General features: G+C 37.2%; 1 pseudogene; it reads right to left on the bottom strand.

Annotated features, from left to right (window-relative positions):
• The window catches only part of LOC134372525 (ankyrin repeat domain-containing protein 26-like), a 33,466-nt pseudogene extending 13,472 nt beyond the window's left edge, over positions 1–19,994 (bottom strand).
• Between the last annotated feature and the right edge of the window lie 504 nt (positions 19,995–20,498).

Raw genomic sequence — 20,498 nt, 5'->3', positions numbered from 1 at the left:
CATGGTTTTGCTAAAATTCACCACATTGGTCCCAAATTATGATTTAATGAAAAGCAGATACCCTTAAAGAATTTAGAAGTCCTAAGAATACAAAATACATTTACAATCTATTCTTTTTTCTATTCAATGTTTCCAGATCTAAGTCAAACTGATGTGTAAAAGTAAAATTATACCAACTAAAAATATATCAAAATGTACTGAAGGAAAAGTAGTAAGAGATACAGCATCTACATTGCAGTTCATCCGGGAAATCTGGAATGAACAGTCACGGTAACCCGCTCAGTTGAATCTTCATTTCAAAATACTCATTTTAGGTAGAGGTATTTCTGCTTCATTTATCTGCTTCATCATGGCGTGAAAATATGACAACACAAAGACATTAAAATTATTTTGAGCAGGTTAAGATTTCATTACTAATATCAGTCTATATCTATTAGCAATTTGTAACTTAGTCTCCCAACATTTTATAGGTGACACAATATCTTTACTCAAAATAAAGCATCTCTCAGGTCTAACTTTTATATGCTGGAAACAAGGAATGTTTCTAAGCTGAAAAAGCAAATACATTTATAATCTATTCTTTTTTCTTTTCAATTAGATTGAACATTTAGCCATAATCAAATCTAACTTTGAATTTACTTTCACGAAGTCTGAAAAATACATATCTTTCTTCATACTTCTCTTTCTTCCTCATATTCATGCTGATGCAGTTCTTCTTTTAAATGATTACATTCATTGATTAGCTCCTTGTTTCTCTCTTCTAGTATAAGACTTGGTTTTTCACTCTGAACATGAAGTGTTCTTACAATATCATGACATTGTTGGATATTAATTACTGTTTTTGCTTCATGATCAGCTTTGTTGTGCGCATCATCCAGTTGCTGTCGAAGAAAACTATCCTCACATTGTAGTTGAGATAATCTCTCTTCTACAGATTCCTGCTTTCCAATGCATTTATTCACTTTGCCTTGTTCATTTTGATATGTGTTCAATTTCCTTCATTTGACACTGTGTTTGGCTTAGGTCTCTTTGTACACATTCTAAGACCAGAGTCTTTCTCTGAGAGCATCTCCTGTGTGATGGAGCTGAATTTCTAGGCTATTATATTTACTTTCAGCTTTAGAAAGTTGTTGAGAAAGAAATTCATTCTTATCTTTTAGGATAGTCAAATCAAAATTCATTTGTTCCTGTAAATGAAACCACTCATCACTTGTTCTCTGGAAAGCAAGTTGTAGATCCCTTTTAGATGTCTGACTTTGATCATGATCTTGTATAGCAGCAGCTAGTCTAGAACAGTATGATTCAACTTCTGTTTCCAGTCTTTCCTTGTTTTGTTTTTCATCCTCCAGTTTAGAATTTAGCATTGTATTCTCAGCTGTCAGAACATTAAGCTGTTCGCTATACTAGGAATATTGTTTTTGCAAATGTTTCCTCATTCCATTTTATTGTCTTTTGTAGGTCATCATTCTTTTCTTCTACAATTTCAATGTCCTTGGAATATTTCTTTGCCTTCTCCTGATACTGATTTTTTATTGTGTCTATTTCCAGTCTTAGCATGGCAATATCATCCTGCAACATGCGATTTTTATGCAACAGATCTTTTTTTGATGACATCAGAAACCTGCGTAAAACAAAGGAGACTTTCAGCTAGCATCAAATAAAATGACATATTGTGATTATTCCTTGAAATTAAAAAACAACCTGTATGTTTATAGGATGAAAGTGTTGCAGTAAGTGGATAGCCAACTGGAAGAAAAGTTGGATCCAAACCTCAACACTTATTTATAGAAGCATAAAATCCCAAAAGTTCAAAACTTTAATTAGAGATAACGAAGCCATGGAAGTAAAAAAGAAACCATGAGAGAATTTTATAGAATCTCAGAATTAAAAAGCCTTTTTCTGAATTATAACAAACCCAAAGACATAAAAGATTAATTTATTTGACCACATTAAAAATTGGGGTTTACACTCTGATATCTAGTCAGATACACACATGAACACACACACACACACACAAATGCAAATATATACATGTGGGTACTTCAAAAAGTTCATGGAAAGATACATATTATCTTTAAATGTTCTTTTTCCATGACATTTTGAAATACCCTCATACAGTAGTCATTAGAATCACACTTATTGATAAGTGATAAATCTAGGCATTGTACTAAGCACTTCTACATACATCAATGAACTCATTTAGTTATCACAATTCTGAGAAGGAGAGTTAACAATGTAAACGAGCCACAGGGTTTATCCCAGGTCATCTGGCTCTACCTGTAGTGCTTCCACCAAGCTGCAGTTACTTCCACAGTGTAAATAAATAAATACAGAAGACGCCTTAGATTTCAAAACACTAATGGTAAATAAGGCAACATTTATAGAGCTCTTCTTAGAAAACCAGAAGATTATTTGCTGATGCAATAATTTTCATTTTCTCTTCATAATGTTTGAAATAGCAATCAATGTGAAATAGGGGAAAATACATTGAACTGTCTTGCTAGGAACCAAAGAATTATCAATAATTTATCACTAAGTATATGTAATGGCATATCATTGTTTCCAAAAGCTCTTTGTGCTGAAATAGGATACCACTTGGAGCAAACTGTTACTTTTCTCAAAAGTGAGGAGAATGACATCTGAAATATGGTCTCTGCACTGACTGTACTTTTCCTCTTTCCCTACGGGCAGAAGTAATAAACTAACCTCTCCATTAATATATAAAGGGGGCGAAATGGCTGCCCAAAATTAGAACATCTCTTGTTAGTAGCAAGGGTTTTTAGGTATGAAAGGATTATCAATTTCTATGGAAATTATTAAGAGCCTCTCCTTTGGATAAGGCCACTGTGAATGTCACTACCTGACTGTGGCAGACAAGTGGAGCTGACTTCAGAACACTACTTTATCCAATGAGCCAAAAATGCCACCCCCAACCCCACCCTCAGAATACATATATGCACGTATGATTTAAAAATTCTCTATACTTTCCATGATGCATGTAATTGGTTTTAAATACATACACATATAAATGCATGCACACACATATCTGAAAACTACTGAAGAAAATACCTCATCATTCATTTTCTTTTGAGCCATTTCTAGCTCCTCTTGTTTTTTGCACAGGTACCTGGTCAGAATCCCATCTTGTGAGACTCTGGCATTCTGTTCTTGAGAAAGTTGCGTCTGGATGTCATTTCACTCTTCTACAAGCTGGCGGTACACTTCATTGAGTTTTTTGTCTCATACTATGGGGGGGAAATTCTAAAAGCTTAATTAAGAGCAGGACCTTCTTCAAAAAAACTGTTGAAAGGAAATAGCCTATTAAAAGCAGAAGGACTTTTACCTCACACAGGTTACTCAAATTTTTTTTTGTTTGTTTTTTGGGGGTTTTTTTTTTTTGTCTTTTTCGTGACCCGCACTCAGCCAGTGAGTGCACGGGCCATTCCTATATAGGATCCGAACCCGCGGCTGGAGCGTCAACACATTCCCAGCGCTGCACTCTCCCGAGTGCGCTACGGGCTCGGCCCAGGTTACTCAAATTTTAATGGCATAAATGACACCTAAATTTGTCAGAGCTCAAAAAAAAAGCAGACAGAGTATTGTGAAATCAAGTTACCTTACAAAACTTTTAACTAGTTTCATTATACTTTCAAAGTTATTTAGCCTGTATTTTAACATAAAAATGCCTAAATTAGCATTTATGTTAGTGATTGAACTCAACTTTTCATTACTTCATTCAGAAAATATATACTGAGCATCTATTAAATGCCAAGATTTATAATAATAAATAATTTTTCAATAAATAATTTACAATAAATAGTCACAGGCCATTTTTAGAATAAGACAATATTTTTGGTTTACTTTAAGCCTAAATAATATATATCAAAATAAACAGATGTTACAATATTGAGGAAATAAAATTAAAAATAAAAATTTTTATCACAGATTAATTTACCTGATTCAGATTGTCTCTGGCAGCCCTCAGTTCCACATCTCGTGTCCTCCGATTCACTTCGAGTCGTCGTGTCACTGCGGTGTCTTCACTGTGCCGCTTTTCCATTCTTGGAAACTGCTCACTAAGTTTGTCACATGACATGTCAGCGTCTTTTCTCTTTTCTTTTTCTTGTTTTATGGCAAATCTGCAGTTAAACATACTTATCTTACAATTTGTCTTAAAATGAGTTCATTTTGTGATCTGGCTCTTCATATGTTGGTTTATTATCCTTATAAAATTTCTAGGTTCTTGAATATTTTTCCTTTCTAGTTCTCATATATTTAATGTCTTGCTTTAATATCTTCCAAAGGACAGATATACTTAAAAGGGGGCGATGGAAGAACATGCTGTCAATTGTTAAGTTTCTGTTATTAGTAACTCTGGGAAATATTATGAAAAATTATTTTTGAAATCATTCAGTGATTTCTCCCTGAAATCATTCAGGGAGAAGGGAGGGAGGTTTTGGTGATGGGGAGCAATAATCAGCCACAATGTATATCGACAAAATAAAATTTAAAAAAAAAAAAAGAAATCATTCAGTGAAGTTACAAGTTGAAAATTAACTTTTTCTCACACATAATTAGTCATAATTACTCCTCAGAACAGATAATTGAGTTAACTAATTAAAAAGAAGTTTATAAGCAAGTTTATAAATTCATTAGAAATAAAACTTCATCTTCTTGAAATATTACAGGTATTCCTAAAAATCATTTACAGTGTAAGATAGACTCTTAGATGTCTTTCCCACAACATATATGTGCAGATCGTTTTAATCCAAGACTAGGCTGATGAGTCTGTTATACCACACTTTTTATGTTTCTTTTTTGGAACACTATCAACTTATCTTGTTGATTATTACATATTTCACAAATAATTTTAAAATCCTTTTTGAAACAGGCCAGAATCTAATATTGAATTGAACAATAGACAGTAATATGTGCTTTCAACATAGAACTCTGAGTTAATTTTATCAATGTATGAGAGAGAGATGTTGAATAAAATAATCAGTAATCACTTTCCATTTTACTTTCTATTCTATGCACGTTAAGAATAAAACTATACAAATTTCCTAACACATTATCTAGGTTGATAAAAATGGCCATTTAATACTGTGTTGATGGAATTGTAAATTAACATAAATTTTCTGGAGAATAATTTAGAAGTCTTGATCAAAGACGTTTTAAAAATTTCCTGTTCTTTAACCAAATAAATCTGTATTTTAAAATTTAGGCAAAGTAAAGAGTTGGAACCAGCCCAAATGTCCATCATCAGATGAGTGGATATGGAAAATGTGGTACATCTACACAATGGAATACTACTCAGCTATAAAAACGAATGAAATACTGCCATTTGCAACAACATGGATGGACCTTGAGAGAATTATATTAAGTGAAACAAGTCAGGCACAGAAAGAGAAATACCACATGTTCTCACTTATTGGTGGGAGCTAAAAATTAATATATAAATTCTCACACACACACACACACACAAAAAAAAAACCGGGGGAGGGGAAGAAGATATAACAACCACAATTATTTGAAGTTGATACGACAAGCAAACAGAAAGGACATTGTTGGGGGGGGGAGGGAGAAGGGAGGGAGGTTTTGGTGATGGGGAGCAATAATCAGCCACAATGTATATCGACAAAAAAAAAAAAAAAAAATTTAGGCAAAGTAAATATGTATGAAATGATTTATATCTGAGATGTTCCTTCCAGCATTAATTGTAATATAAAAAAATCCAAAGTTCAATTTGTTAAATAAAGAGATTTGCATAAGATGGACTTCCATATGGCCGTTACAATTATAATTTGAAAGAATATTCATTTAATTATTAGTAGAAATATCCACAGTTAAGAACTTATAATTTCTAAGGATTTCACACACCATGAAACTAACAATTTTTCTCCTCAGAAATCTCCGAAGGTAAGACAGCAATTACAAAACATCTCCTATTATATAAAGTAAATAGTTCAAACATTTCTTGAAAAGTAGGATTTCATACCTCAAATGGAAGTGTTCTTGTTCCCATTGCACTTTTTCATGCTCTAATTGTGGCTTCATTTTTTTTTTTCTGATAGTCCCCTTTGTAGTCCACTAACCTTATTTTCAATTTTTTAAAACTTTTCTTCTTAGTGCACAATCATTATTTTTAAGTTCTATTGCCCTTTCATATGAAAGAACTGCATCCTGCATTTTTAATAGGCTCATAGAATCTGTACCAGGGAGAAAACATGATAGAAATAAAATCTATGAGTACTTTTTGTACATAGAAGACTATGCATTTTCACATTCACTCATTCACACACTGAAAAGATATTTATTGAGTGCCTGCAATGTGGAAGACATTACACTAAGCTCTGCAGATAAAACAGACAAGGCCCATGCTCCTGTTTAGTTTCAAGTCTAGTGGAGAAAAAAGGCAAATAAAAAGACAACTATACTCCTTATAGAGGCTGTAAACAAACAGAGTTCTATAATCACATAACAGAACTTAATCTACACTGGGCCCCGGGCAGATTTCCCTGAGGAAGTGACGGCTGTACTCAGAAAGGAAGGATGAGCAGGAAGCAGTTAAGCAAAGGGGGAGAAGAGCAGTCCAGCCAGTATACACTGCGTGCTGAAGTTCCATCACAGTGTGCTTCCAGCCAAGATGAAGTGACAGACACTGATCTACCTCCTACCTAAAACAACCCCAAACTGAAGAGACAAAATATATTAAACAGCATTGGTGGTATAGTGGTTAGCTTAGTTGTCTTCCAAAATACATTAAGCAACAATTTTTGAGATAGTGGAGTTCACGCAATGAAGAAAACAATCCCTGACAGACATGAAAAAAATGGAGTAAGCCTTATGAATGCCCCTGCTTCCTGCCTTGAGTGACTTTCCAGGCCATGACTCAGAAAGAAAGGACTAAAAGACTGAGGGAGAGTCTACCAGACTTCCTGAGTTGAGGTGATGAAGTTGAGAGTCTGATAAAACCAAGACAGTTAGAGATCATAGGACAGAACACTTGAGAGGAGACCTGTCCAGAGAAACAACCCTGGGGATTTCCAGAAAGCCCATCTTGGGTAGTTAGCAGAGTAATGAATAGTACAAGAAAACCAGCTGAGACTGATTTAAAAATTATCTAATAAGGGCTGAGCCCATGGCACACTCGGGAGAGTGCGGCGCTGGGAGTGCGGCGACGCTCCTGCCGCGGGTTCGGATCCTATGTAGGAATGGCCGGTGCACTCACTGGCTGAGTGCCGGTCACGAAAAAAGACAAAAAAAAAAAAAATTATCTAATAAGATTGGAGATAATCATGCCTGGTGTCCATGCAGTGCCAGGAAGAGTTTCTATTCCCATAAGGCAAACTAGAAAAACATAATTCACAGGCCAATGAATACAATGAATATCAGAAAGGTCTTGCCTCAGTAGTGACAAATTAGCTCTAGGCTGAGCACTGTCCTGATGCACCTAACAAATCACAAAACCAACACCAGAAAGAATCAACTCACTTATAAGTTACTCAATTGTATCCCAAAATAAGGCTCAAGAAGTTAAGTAGAGGCATAAAAATTTTTTTTAAATAAACAACTGCACTTATAGAGATGTAATTTACACTGTCAGAGATGAAAACTATACTGGATGCATTAAAATGAATACAGATTAGAAATCACAAAAGAAAAAGAAGCGGGAAGAGAAACAGAAAAAAAACTGAAGAAAAAATGGCCAAAAACATTTACACTTAACGAAAACTAAAATCCCACAGGAAGGATCTAGCTTGGAAAGAAGATATGAAAATATAGTGTTGTAATTTTCTTACACCATATATGATGTGGTATAACATTGCTTAAAGGTGGAATGTGATGTCAAAATCATATACTATATCCTAAAGCAACCACTAAGATAGCAAAATAAAGAGTTATAGCTAATAAGCCAAAAGAGAGACAGAACTGAATCATAAAAATTACTTGATTAATATAAAAGAAGGCAGGAAAAAAAGAAAAAGAAAAGAGGAACAAAGGAGAGGAGAAACTAAAAGAAATAAAACAGAACGATGACAGACAAACCTAAATATATCAATAATCACATTTAAAGAAAATGTTCTAAAAAACCCCAGATTGTCAGGCTGGATAAAAAAAAGCAAGACCCAACTAACTATATGCTACCTATAAGAAATGTACTTTATATGTAAAGACACAAAGTGGTTGAAAGGATGAAAAAGATATGCTGTGCTAACACTTGACAAAAGAAGGCTGAGCAGGAGTGGCTATATTAATGCCAAAGAAGGTTTCATAGCAGAAAAATGTTACCAGCAATAAACAAGTCATTTTATAATGATATCAAGTTCAATTAATCAACAAGTCATAACAATCCTAAATATTTATGCACCTAACAGCTCCAAAATACTTAAGGCAAAAATTCATGAAACTGCAAAAAGAAACAGACAAAATCACTAGTGTGAGATTTCAATACCCCATACTCAATAAGTGGTAGAACAAGTAGGCAGGAAATCAGTATAAATACAGTAGACTTGAACAATACCATTCTTCTCAAATATCCATACAACAATACCAAAATAGACCACATTCTAGGCCATACCATAAATTTAATAAAAACTTTAAGTCAAAAGGTTTTAAGTCATGCAAAGTATGTTCCCTGACCACAAAGCAATCAAATTAGAAATCAATGCCCAGAGTTCCAGTCAAGATGGCAGAATAGACAGTCCCCAGTGTCACTATCTCTCACAAATCAACTAAATTACAACTATAAACATGTAACATCATTAGAGCTGGGGCTGATGGAGCTCAGGGGAATAGGAGGAGAGACCTACAGAGTTCATGAAGGCAAGAGAAACCATGATGAGAGAAAGAAAAAAACTGCTCTGAGCATTTTGGGCCATGGCCACTTTAAGGCTGTCCCTGCTGAGTTCATGGAGCAGGAGCTGGCAAAAGCCACAGCAGTGCCCTCTAATGGAGTTACTTGGAGGCAGCAGGGGAGAAGAGGGCCCTGATGGCCCCCAGGACAGCAAGACCACTATCAGGGTTCCTGTGGATCCATGCAGGAGTGAGGAGCCAGAACAGCTGAAAAAGGGGAGCAATTCAGAGGCCAGTGAGTCCTGCCCCATGGAAAGTGTTTGGAGCACAAGCAGTGGGGGAACACTGGGACACAACAAGGATAGCCCATCCGCCCTCCGGTCAGAACAGGCCCACTCAGAGGAGACTGGTCAGGAATATAGAATTGTATGGGGTGTAGTTTGATGAAAAAACTCAGACCCGGATCAGTGTTTCTACTCAACCCAGGTGCACCGGGTCTCTGGAAACCCAGAATTATCAATAAGATCAACCATTAAACTCTGAGCTGCACAAAAAGCCTTCCCTAGGGAAACCGCAGCAAAGCAGCAATTTAGCTCAACCACACAGCTCAAGTACTGGTTCCCACAGGAAGTTTCCCCATTTTAGAAGTAAGCAAAGGGCAAAAAATTAGTTCTGGCCCAGGCACACCACCAGTACCTCGGGGCCTGCCCGGGAACCTGAGGCTTAGAGCTTGGGACTGGACCCCCCTCCCACAACCAGGCACACCACACCAGTTCCTTGGGGCCCAGTGGGGGACCCAAGGCATGGAGGAGGGGACCAGACTGCCCTCCCACAACCAGACACACTGCCAGCACAAAGGAGCATGCCAAAAACATCACCTCCCTGTGGGTGGCCCACCATAGCCACCACAATAACCAAGCCTGCCGCAAAAGCGGCTAGACACCACAACCACCACACAGATGGTCCTCCAGCCACTGGAGTGCACTGACACAAGGAGAGTCACTAGCAGAGATAAAGAAAAGAAGAGGATGTCTCTCTCCACAAAGTCCATTTCAGAGTGACAGAAGAAGCATCTGCTCTATGATAATATTGGGGGATCTGATCACACCTCTCAGCATTGGACATATCATCTAGGCAACAAATCAAAAGGGTAACCATTATTCTTTCAGAAGGAGAGAAGAAATCTAGGGTAATTAGAGGGGTGAGGGGGAGAGAGGGAGATGGGGAGAGATTGGACAAGGGGCATAAAGAATAATTACGATTTGCAACAATATATATGCGAGTAATATTGATTTAATCAACATCTCAATGTTGAACCCAAAAAATATGTATAATCAACTTTGATTCCAAAAAATTTTTTTAAAAAAAGAAAGAAATCAATGCCCAAAATATCTCTGGAAAATACTCAAATATCTGGAAAGTAAGGAGTACACATTTAAATAACCCTGGGTCAAAGAGGTGATGAAAAGAGAAATTAGAAAGTATTTTGAACTGAATGAAAATGGCAATGACATATCAGATTTGAGGAATGCAGCTACAGAAGTACATAAATAAACATTTTTTAGCACGAATGTCTATATTAGAGGAGTCTCTAATTAATGACCTTCACTTTCGCCTTTAAAAACTAGAAAAAAGGAAAGCAAGTCAAATTCAGAGAGGCTAGAAGAAAGGAAATAAACATCCACTAGGTTCTGAACATCTGTGTCTCCGTAAAGTTCAGATGCTAAAATCTAATCACAGAGTTGATGATATTAGGAAGTGGGGACTTTGGGAAATGATTAGGCCATGGAGGGAGAACCCTTAGAAACGGGCTTATAAAATAGACTCCAGAGAGTTCATTCAACCCTTCCACCATATGGGGACGTAGTGAAAAGGCCGTCTATGAACAAGGAGGCAGGACCTCACCAAATAACAAATCTGCTGATGCCTTCATTTTGGGCTTCCCCATCCATAACTGAGAAATAAATTTCTGTTGATTATAAGCTACTCAGTCTATGGTATTTCATTATAGCAGTCTGAATGAACTATGACAACAGCAAAAAAAGAAATCAATGAAACCAAAAATAGAAAAATGATAGGGAAAATCAATGAAACCAAACACTTAAAAGAAATTAATTAACTTGATAAACTTCTATTTAGCCAGGCTGATAAGGAGAAAAAGAGAGAAGGTACAAATTACAAATACTGGAAATGTATAATGTGATATTACTATGAATTCTACAGGTATTAAAATAACAAGTAATATTATAAGCTTTCTGCAAATAAACACAAAAACTTAAATAAAATGGACAAATTCCTTCAAAGACAGAAATTATTAAAGCACAATCAAGAAGGAAGAGATAACCTGAATAGCCCTATACTTATACAAGAAAACAGTTATAGTTAAAAACATTCCCACAAAGAAAGCTCCAGGCTGAGATAGCTGCAGTGCTCGGTTCTATCAAACATTTTAGGAAATAATAATACATTTCTACACAAGCTCTTCCAAAATAATAAAGAGAAGGAATACACCCCAACTCATTCTATAATGCTAGCTTTAGGCTGAACCAAAACTAAACATTACAATAAATAAAACTCTCTCATGAGCATGGAGAACAACAAATTTTTGAAGCAACCAGAATATCCTCCAATAAATGAATGAATAAATAAACTGTGGCACATCCATACAATGAAACATTACTCAACACTAAAAAGAAATGAGTTATCAAACCATGAAAAGACACGAAGGAACCTTAAATGCAGCGTATTACCAAGTGCAAGAAGCCAATATGAAAAGGCTACATACTGTATGATTCCAACTCATGATATCCCGGAAGAGGCAAAACTGTGGAAATGGTAAAAAGATCAGTGGTTGCCAGTAGTTGGGGAGAGAAGAGAGGGGTGAATAGATAGAGCAACAGAGGATTTTTAGGGCATACCACATGTGACACTAAAATGAGGAATACCTGTCATTATACCTTTGTCCAAACCCATGGAATATACAATACCAACAGTGAACCCTAATGAAAACTATGGACTTTGGGCGATGAACGTGTTAATGTTGGTTCATCAATTGAAACACTGGTGAGGGGGCTGACAATGGAGCAGGGCCTATGCATATGTAGGGGCATAGACAATATTGGAAATCTCTGTACCTTCCTCTTAATTTTGCTTTGAACCCAAAACTGCTCTTAAAAAAAAAGTCTTTAAAGAAATTCAGAACAAAACTTTAGCAAATTGGGTACAACAAAGTATGAAAAGAATGATATATCATGACCGAATGGGGTTTATCCCAGGAACTCAGGATTGGTTTAATATGCAAAATCAATGTTATTCACCACATTAACAAACTAAATGAGAAGAACCATATGATCATCTCAGTAGACAGAGACATATGGCAAAATCCAACATTCATTCCTGAGGAAAACACTCTCAGCATCTCGGGAAAACAAGGAAACTGCTTCAAGATGATAAAGAGCATGCATAATAAACCTACAGCTAACATATGCAGTGGTGAAAAACTGAATCACCAAAAGGGACAAAATTGGAGGGTTGATTTCAAAAATTATTATAAACCTGTAATAATCAAAATGGCATGATACTGAACAAAGAAAGCCTAAGTGATCAATGGAACACAATTGAGAGTCCAGAAATAGACACATGCATAGACAGCCAACTCATTTGTGATAGAGGCACAATTGCAATATGGTGGAGAAAGGAAAGACTTTTCAACAGATGGTGCTGAAATAATTAAATATTCATATCCAAGAAATGAACTTGAATCCATACCTCATGCACTATACAAAAATGAACTAAAAATGGGTCATAGATCTAAATGTAAGCCTAGAAACTATAAAAACTTGGGAGGAAAGCATAGGAGAAAAACTTTGTGACCTTATGCTAGGCAAAACCTTCTTAGTCATGACACAAAAAGCACAATCTATAGTTGAATGAGCAGATAAATTGGACTTCATCAAAACTAAAAACTTCTGCTCTTCAAAAGATACTTTTAAGAGATTGAAAAGTCAAGCCAGAAACTGGAAAAAATCCTTGCAAAAAGTCTAGCTGATAAAGGAATGGCATCCAGAACATATACAGAATTCTTAAAACTCAACAAATAAAAAACCAAACAGCCTAATTTTTAAAATGGCAAAGATTGAAAAAGACAGTTCATTAAAGAAGATATGCAGATGACAAACACAAGAAAAGATGTTCAACATGATTAATCATTAGGGTAATGCACATTAAAACCATAATGATAGGGCCAGCCCCATGGCTCACTCGGGAGAGTATGGCACTGGTAGTGCCGAGGCCGCGGGTTCAGATTCTATAAGGGGATGGCCGGTGCGCTCACTGGCTAAGCATGGTGCAGACAACACCATGCCAAGGGTTGCGATCCCCTTACCGGTCAGAAAAAAAAAAAAAAAAAAAAAACCCATAATGATAGGCGCAATACACACCCATTAGCCTAAAATTAAAACAAAAACCAAAAAATAAACAAACAAAAAAACTAACAATACTAAGTGTTTGCGAAGATAGAAGAATTGGAGCTCTCATACACTGCTGATGGGAATGGAAAATGGAACAAATACTCTGGAAAACAAGGTGGGAGTTTCTTAATAAGGGACATGAGGAGACTTTTGTGGGTGATAGAATGTTAACTATCTTAATAATGTTGGTGATTTTTCATGTGTATACTTATGTCAAAAATTACCAAATTGTACACTACATATATGTGCACTTAATCTTATATCTACCTCTCCAAAGATACTGAAAACAAAAAGCTCTCCTGCAGGAACAAATATCTAAGACAGTGGCAGGGACACAGAGAAAAAGGTTATAATGTGATGCAGGATAAAGCTGGAGGATGGGCCTCTTCAACCACATAGCAATGAGAAGTCATAGCTCAGTTTTAAGCAAGGAGGCACCATGATAAACTGTGAATTTTAAAGAATTTATAATTATGATTGCAGAGCAGACCCTGGTTTGGGGAGGTAGGGTAGCTGAGAAAACAGTTCTATGGTTACTGCAGTATTCCAGGTGGGAGATAATGGTAACCCAACCTTGGGTAAAGGCATTGGAGAGAAGCAAAATCCCCAGTAAGAGTGTGAGAACCATTTACACTGACAAATGGACAGTGGGAATGGTCATAGCTCTTTGGCTGAGAGTGTACAATATACAACAGTTCTCATTCTATTTTAATATAGAGCATATTTCTGAGATGAACAGCACTGTAATACACTATAATACATCAGCTCTATGGTGCACTGCTAAACACCGTGTATATAGATTACTGCAGTGTAATTTACAAGGCCTTATATTTATGCAATCATCCTACCTTTACAATCCATTCCAAGTGTTTCGATTAGCAATTTAGACTTCTTGGAATTAAAGTAAGGCAACTCACAGTGCTCTGAGTCTGTTTCAGATGAATGAGTTAATGTATCAAGGTCATCTACAGAATTTGTTCGTTGACCTATAAAATAAATGTACTACTTCAAAATGTCCTCAAAACATTTACAGCATATACTAAATGTATGGAAGTAGTAATTATCTGGCTTTTTATATGTGCAAAATACAACTACTTTTTAAAAGAACTGATTTTTGTCACAAAAAAAAAAAAATACCTCTATCAATGGCTACAGTTTCTTAATCACTTTTTCAAAGTAATGTCTTTACAACAAAAAATTCTCTATTTTCTCACTTTAACTTCTATAACGTTTTTTCAACAAAAAAAATTTTTTTAATAATTGATTTTTTATCATACCTTGTTCTTTTCATTCCACATTCTCTTTGCAGGCCTAAAAAAACATACAATGCCTTTCAGGCACAAATTAAATAGTATAGTACAAGAAAAAGCTAAAAATATTGATTTTTATACAAAATCTCTGCTATTGTAATTTATTTCTCCCATTTATAAAGTTAACAGGTAATGTAAAATACAATTATTTTCTACAAAGAGGATTAAACTAAAATATAGAAAGAGTAACATCAAAGGAGAAAGAAAATAAACTACTCATAATATCATAACAAAAAATTAAATTTAGATCCAGCTTTCTGTCAGTCAAAACAAAAGGATAATGTTACTTGCATTATTTGACAGAAAGAAAAATGCCAGGTTTTTTACTTTTTATTTTTTGATTATTGTCATTTTCAATAAAAATAAGCTTCTACTGCCACTAAAACCTATTTGGAAACATTACTTAAGCAATTTATCTATTCAGCTATTTATTCATGCACTCAACAAAAACTTCTCGGGCACACCATGCATTTCAATGACACTGTTGATACAAAGAAACATGAGTTTATACTTTAGAACTTTATAATCCAACAGTAATAATCTGTAATTATCAATAGTTTATCTTTCTATTGTATATAAACAAAATCCGCCCATTTTCCCCAGAATCTAAACAATGGCTAAGTTAATACACTTGATATTTGAGAGTTCCTCACAAAATGACAGATATTCATGATGATCCTGTCAAAGTCACTGTAATAATATAGTCATCGAGAAAGGATTAAATTCTATTCAGTATGGACTGTGTTTATATCTTTATTATTTCATAATTTTAATAATCTATGTATGATAGTTTAACTTTTAGGTTACTATGAGCATGCTCAATTACATTAGAATATTCCATTTCTGAGCCAGTTCTGAATGAACAACATCTTACCCATAAAATTATACATGAATAGTAGATCTAAGGACAATTAGTTTACGATACATATTTAAAAGAAAATGTATCAAGCTTTCTGATACTTAGAAATGCAAACAAAATCAAATTTAATAAACATGTCTTTCTGTACTAGATCATTTCTAATGACATACAAACATACTCTAAAACTTCCCTTTTAAAATTAAAAGAAGAAAGAAAACTCCCTCGATCCCCACATTATTCTTCAGTTATCACCTCTTTCTCTACTGCCTTTAACAGTAAACATTCTCTAATGAGCTGTCTACACTTATCCAATAAAGTCAGGTATCCATGGTGACCATTTATTGGAAATGCTCCTTCTTAAAGTCACTTATCCTCATCTTTATCAACCTTTCACCAGCAGTGATAGAACTCACTATTCTCTTGCTTTGGCCTGCAGATTACAATATCCTGGTTTATTTCCAAAAAAAGTAATCACTGTTAACATTCCTTCACAGAAAAATAAATAAGGTATAGAATTTACCTTCCATCATCCTAATCTATTTTACCTAAACAGCTGTTACCATTCACTTGTAGTGGACCACCAGTTAGGGAATCGGCCTTCTCAAATGTTGGTGTAATCACAGATTCTTTTGAGGTCCATTTGTCATTTTCATTTCTCTTTCCTTCCATCACATGCAAGGCAGGACTGCTACTTTTAAAAAAATCCATAAAAAAGCCAAAGTTTTCTAATAATTCTACTGACCAAGAATAAAAAACACTTTTTGGTAAAATTCCAACTCTTTGCCATCATAATTCATTTATTAATTCACAAAACAGTCACGAAATACCAACTACCTATAGGCAATGTATAGTCCCTGCTTCAAAAAATAGGCAAATATATAATTACGATACAATGTGATATGTGAGTTGATATACATAAAGTTATGTGAGGAGAAGGATGGCTTTACAGAAGAGGTAAAATATAAAAGAGGAGTTTACCACACAAAAAGCAGGAGAAAACCATTCTACTTAGGGAATAAAATGTGAGCAGACACATGGACTCTAGGTGTTTCCTAGGAACTTGAGAGGGAAAGTGTAAAATATATGGAAGTAAGTATTGAGAGATGAATGCTCCACTAAACTTGAATGCTGCACTAACAGTCAGGAGCTATCTGCCTAAAAGCAATGACTACAACACATAGGAGAAATAATTAGATTTGTGCCACATTTTTGGTTTTGTTTCTAAATAATGTTTAATTTAAATTAAGTTTTAAAAATAGTATGTGGCGCATATCACATGAAAGAAGAAATCAGGGAAGTATCTTGGGGGGTGGGGAACCTTACTTTCAGAACACCTATCTCCAAATATATATTTTTCAAAAGCAGCATTATTCTGATTAGTTATGATTTTGTTTGAAAATAAAATGATTTGGTAACTCTTGTACAATTTTAGCCGAGTATCTAATCCTAATATAAAAAGCTGGATTTACCAACAGAAAATTGTAATTACTTTTTTATGGAATAAACACAATCATAAAATATCATTATCATATACCCACAAAAACTTACAAAGAGACTGAAATTTCCCACTGGAGATTATTATGTTAGGATTTGAGCATAAGCTCCCAAAAGTACCAGAAACAAAAACAAAACCAGCAATTATTAACTAAAACAAACATCCACATAACTCTTCTAGTTAAGACGAAGCACCTAAAAATGGGGAGATCTTCCTGCAAGCAAGCAATTAGTGAACAATTCCGCTTGACCCAATCTTCAAAAGTACATCTACAAGTCTAGCATATAAAATAATTTTCATTTTGAACATAGTTGATGGGAGGCAACTTTTAAACAAAAAACTTTTTAAAGTTGCCACAGACTTAGGAAAGAACTGCCCTGTAGCCATGGTAATCTATCCAATCGATCAATGACCTCTGGCCTCACTCATCAACCTACCAACATCAGCCTCATCTTTCTGTAAGACAGCCAATCAGAGACAAACTCACTATAATAGGCGTGCCTCCCAGTGCCAACCAATCAAGCAAGCAACAGTCTCACTCACTCCAATAACCCTGTTGCTACAGGTAATGTCAACCCACTTATGCATCTGTAAGTCTGCCAATCCTTCCACTCCACTCTTCCCAAAACCCCATAGGAGATCAGCAGGCTGCTCTGTCTGAAGAGCCGGTGCCTGACCACCATAGCTGTCTCTTACTAGAAAAAGCAATAAATTCCAATTCTGTCTTTTTCTTTCAGACACTGAAGGCTCATAATGCTTTGGCAAGAATTTTTAAGTTCATTAATTTACCATCCTTATATTTTATTTTTCTTAATAAAAGTAAATTAAGTTGGCAATTCCTTTGAACCATTTTATCAGAACTAAAACTATCATAAATACCAGTAAAGGAATAAATAGTGAGTAACCCAAATATCGGGCTTTTCACCTAAAATGAAAAAACATTAATATAGAGAATATAGCTTATTAGAAAGAACCAAAGGAATCTTAAAAATGCATGTAATTGCTAGGTACAGAATGGTCAGAATGAACCCACGTCAAACTTTTTTTTTAAGTACAATCGAGTCTAATGTTCAAAACAACACACCCAGGGTAAACTCCATTCACTCAATAAACACTTATTGAGTAGCTGCTGCTTCTATGCAAGGCCTTTTTCTAGGCACCAAGGACACAGCAGTAACAATGGAAAACCCTACTCCTGAGTGAAGTGAGCACACAATAGCAATGAATACCACAGGGAGGTAAGATACACAGTATGTGAGGGGAGAAAAGAGGAAGCAGGGAGAGAACATTTGCATGTGTTGTAGGGGAGGGGCGGTAGAATCTTAGAAAGGCCACAAAAGGTCTTGCTGAGAAAGAGGCTTTTAAGTAAAAAACTGAAGGAATGGAAGGGGCAAGCCAGGAGGAGATGTGAGCAAAAAGCATTCCAGGTAGAGTGAACTGCCCAGTACTGAGGTATGCCTGGGGTGTTTAAAAAGTAGTAACAAATTCAGTGTGACTGGAACAGAGCGAAAGGGATAGGAAAAGAGAAGCTTCAGACAGAGAGAGAACAGAGGTCAGATCATGTATTACCCTGTAGGTATTAGGAAGACTCTGGCAGGTACTCTGGGTGAGATGGGAGGCAATAAGAAGAGTTTGAGCAGAGAAATGACAGCACCTGACTTACATTTTAGTACTGCTACATAAAGAATTGATGGAAAGAGATTAAAAAAAGACACAGGACAACCAGTTAGAAGTCTGTTATGCCCCTCTAGACAGCAGATGATGCTGGCTTGCACATGGAAGCTGTGACTGCCTTCTGGATATGTTTTGAAGGTTTGCTGACAAATAGATTAGATGTGAGGTGTAGGAAGGAGGGATGAGACAAGGATGACACCAAGGTTTTTGCAGAGAAACAGGAAGAGCTGCCATTAACTCAAGTAGAAAGACTACATGAGGGGCATGTATGAAAAAGAATATCAGTAGCTCAGTTCTGGACCTATTATGTTTGTTATACCCAATTGCTAACCAAAGAGAGATGTCACGTAGGCTGTGAAGTACGCCTAAAACACATGTAGTTCACAGGGCCTGGTTTTCCAAAGCCTTGCAGTTTCAAATATTGACCTTGCAAAGGACAGGAAATTTTCTGCAGGCTATATAGTCTCTGTTGTAAGATAAAGAATTGTAACACAGCAAGCTTGCTGGCTCAAAGACAGGTTACTGATTGATATGTAAAGATACTGGGAAATTGCTGTAAGAAGAGAATGTTTGCTAAAATCAAGCTTTTGTTAGTGGATCGACTTAACCTTTTGCAAACTGCATTATGGAATGTCACTTTGTTATCTCACTGATGTTACCAGCCTCTGTTGTTAAACTGTACTTAACCATAACTCCACCTATGCTCTTTTTCTGTAACTTTCTGACCTGAAGAATAAATACTGAGATGGAACACCAGTTCAGTGTTAATTTCCGAAAGGAGGAATGTCACTCTCTTGAGGGTTCCGGGAAGTTAACTGTCTCACTGCTCAGAAGAGATGGGCTTTGAGTAATCCTTTGCGTCTCCGTCACCAAGGGAAGAGAGGTGACAAATCCGTGTGAGGCAAAGCAACATCCTCCTCCTTTCCCTGACAGGATCTGAGCTCGCCTGGAAGACTGCACCTGCTTAGCGCCCCTACCAGGAAGGTATGCTTGTGTGGGAGGGAAGGAGGGAGGTTCTGAGCCCCCAATCCGGAGAAAGGAGCTCTCCGGCCCGCTCACCCAGCAGACAGCTCGGTGCACCCGAGAGCCGAGCCCAAGAAGCTGGCCTCTGACGGTGCTGGCGTGGCGCTCGCCAAAAAATGCCCCTTGTTTCTCAATTTCTCGGCTGTTGCTCTCGCACTCGCGGCTCGCTCAGGGCCACCTCGGCTCTCCAGCCAGCCCTTTCCGCGCCTGTTCCTTCCTTCCCGGCTCCCTGCTCGCCCAAAGTCGAACGCAAAACCCACCGCCAAGACGGCGCAGTGGGCGCGGGGGCACGAAGCTTGCCATGCCCCGCAGTCACCGCCCAGCCGAGTCCGGCTCCCCGGACTCTCGATTACGGTTATCAGTGTCATTCAGACCGAGGACCGCGCGTCTGCGGCCCCAGTCCCCGGCTTCCGGCGCCTCTCAGGGGTTCTCGGGAGCCTCTCAGGAGTTTCTGTGCGCTCTCGGCTCCCAGTCGCCGTCCGCGCGCCTGGGCCCCCCACCCAGGCTCGGGAGCGCTCCCGATCGCCTCGGCCGCGTTCATTTCACTTCCTCCCGCGATCCGGATTGCAGCAAAACCGGGCAGCACGACGGCCAAAAAGTGGAAAGGAGAGCGCCTTTCCATGCCGCGCAGCCAGCTTGCCAACTCCCTCCTCCCCAGTCCCTACCCTCGCAATCCCAACTGCAACTTTTTCCCTTCTGCCGCGGCTTCCCCTTGGCTGCGGCGAGCGAGCGCTGGGACGCGAGGCGTGGAGCGAGCGGCGGGGAGGGTGGGTGGGGAGGGAGAAGGAAGAGGAAGGGCTAGGGGACAAAGAGGGGAGGAGGAGGGAGCGAGCAGAGGAGGACTCCGGCATAACCCGTGCTGTTTCGTGAGG

This window comes from Cynocephalus volans, chromosome 3 (assembly GCF_027409185.1).
Source record: "Cynocephalus volans isolate mCynVol1 chromosome 3, mCynVol1.pri, whole genome shotgun sequence".
Lineage (NCBI taxonomy): Eukaryota > Metazoa > Chordata > Mammalia > Dermoptera > Cynocephalidae > Cynocephalus > Cynocephalus volans.
Note: the sequence above shows the minus strand (reverse complement) of the source record. Positions and strands in the feature narration are given on the sequence as shown.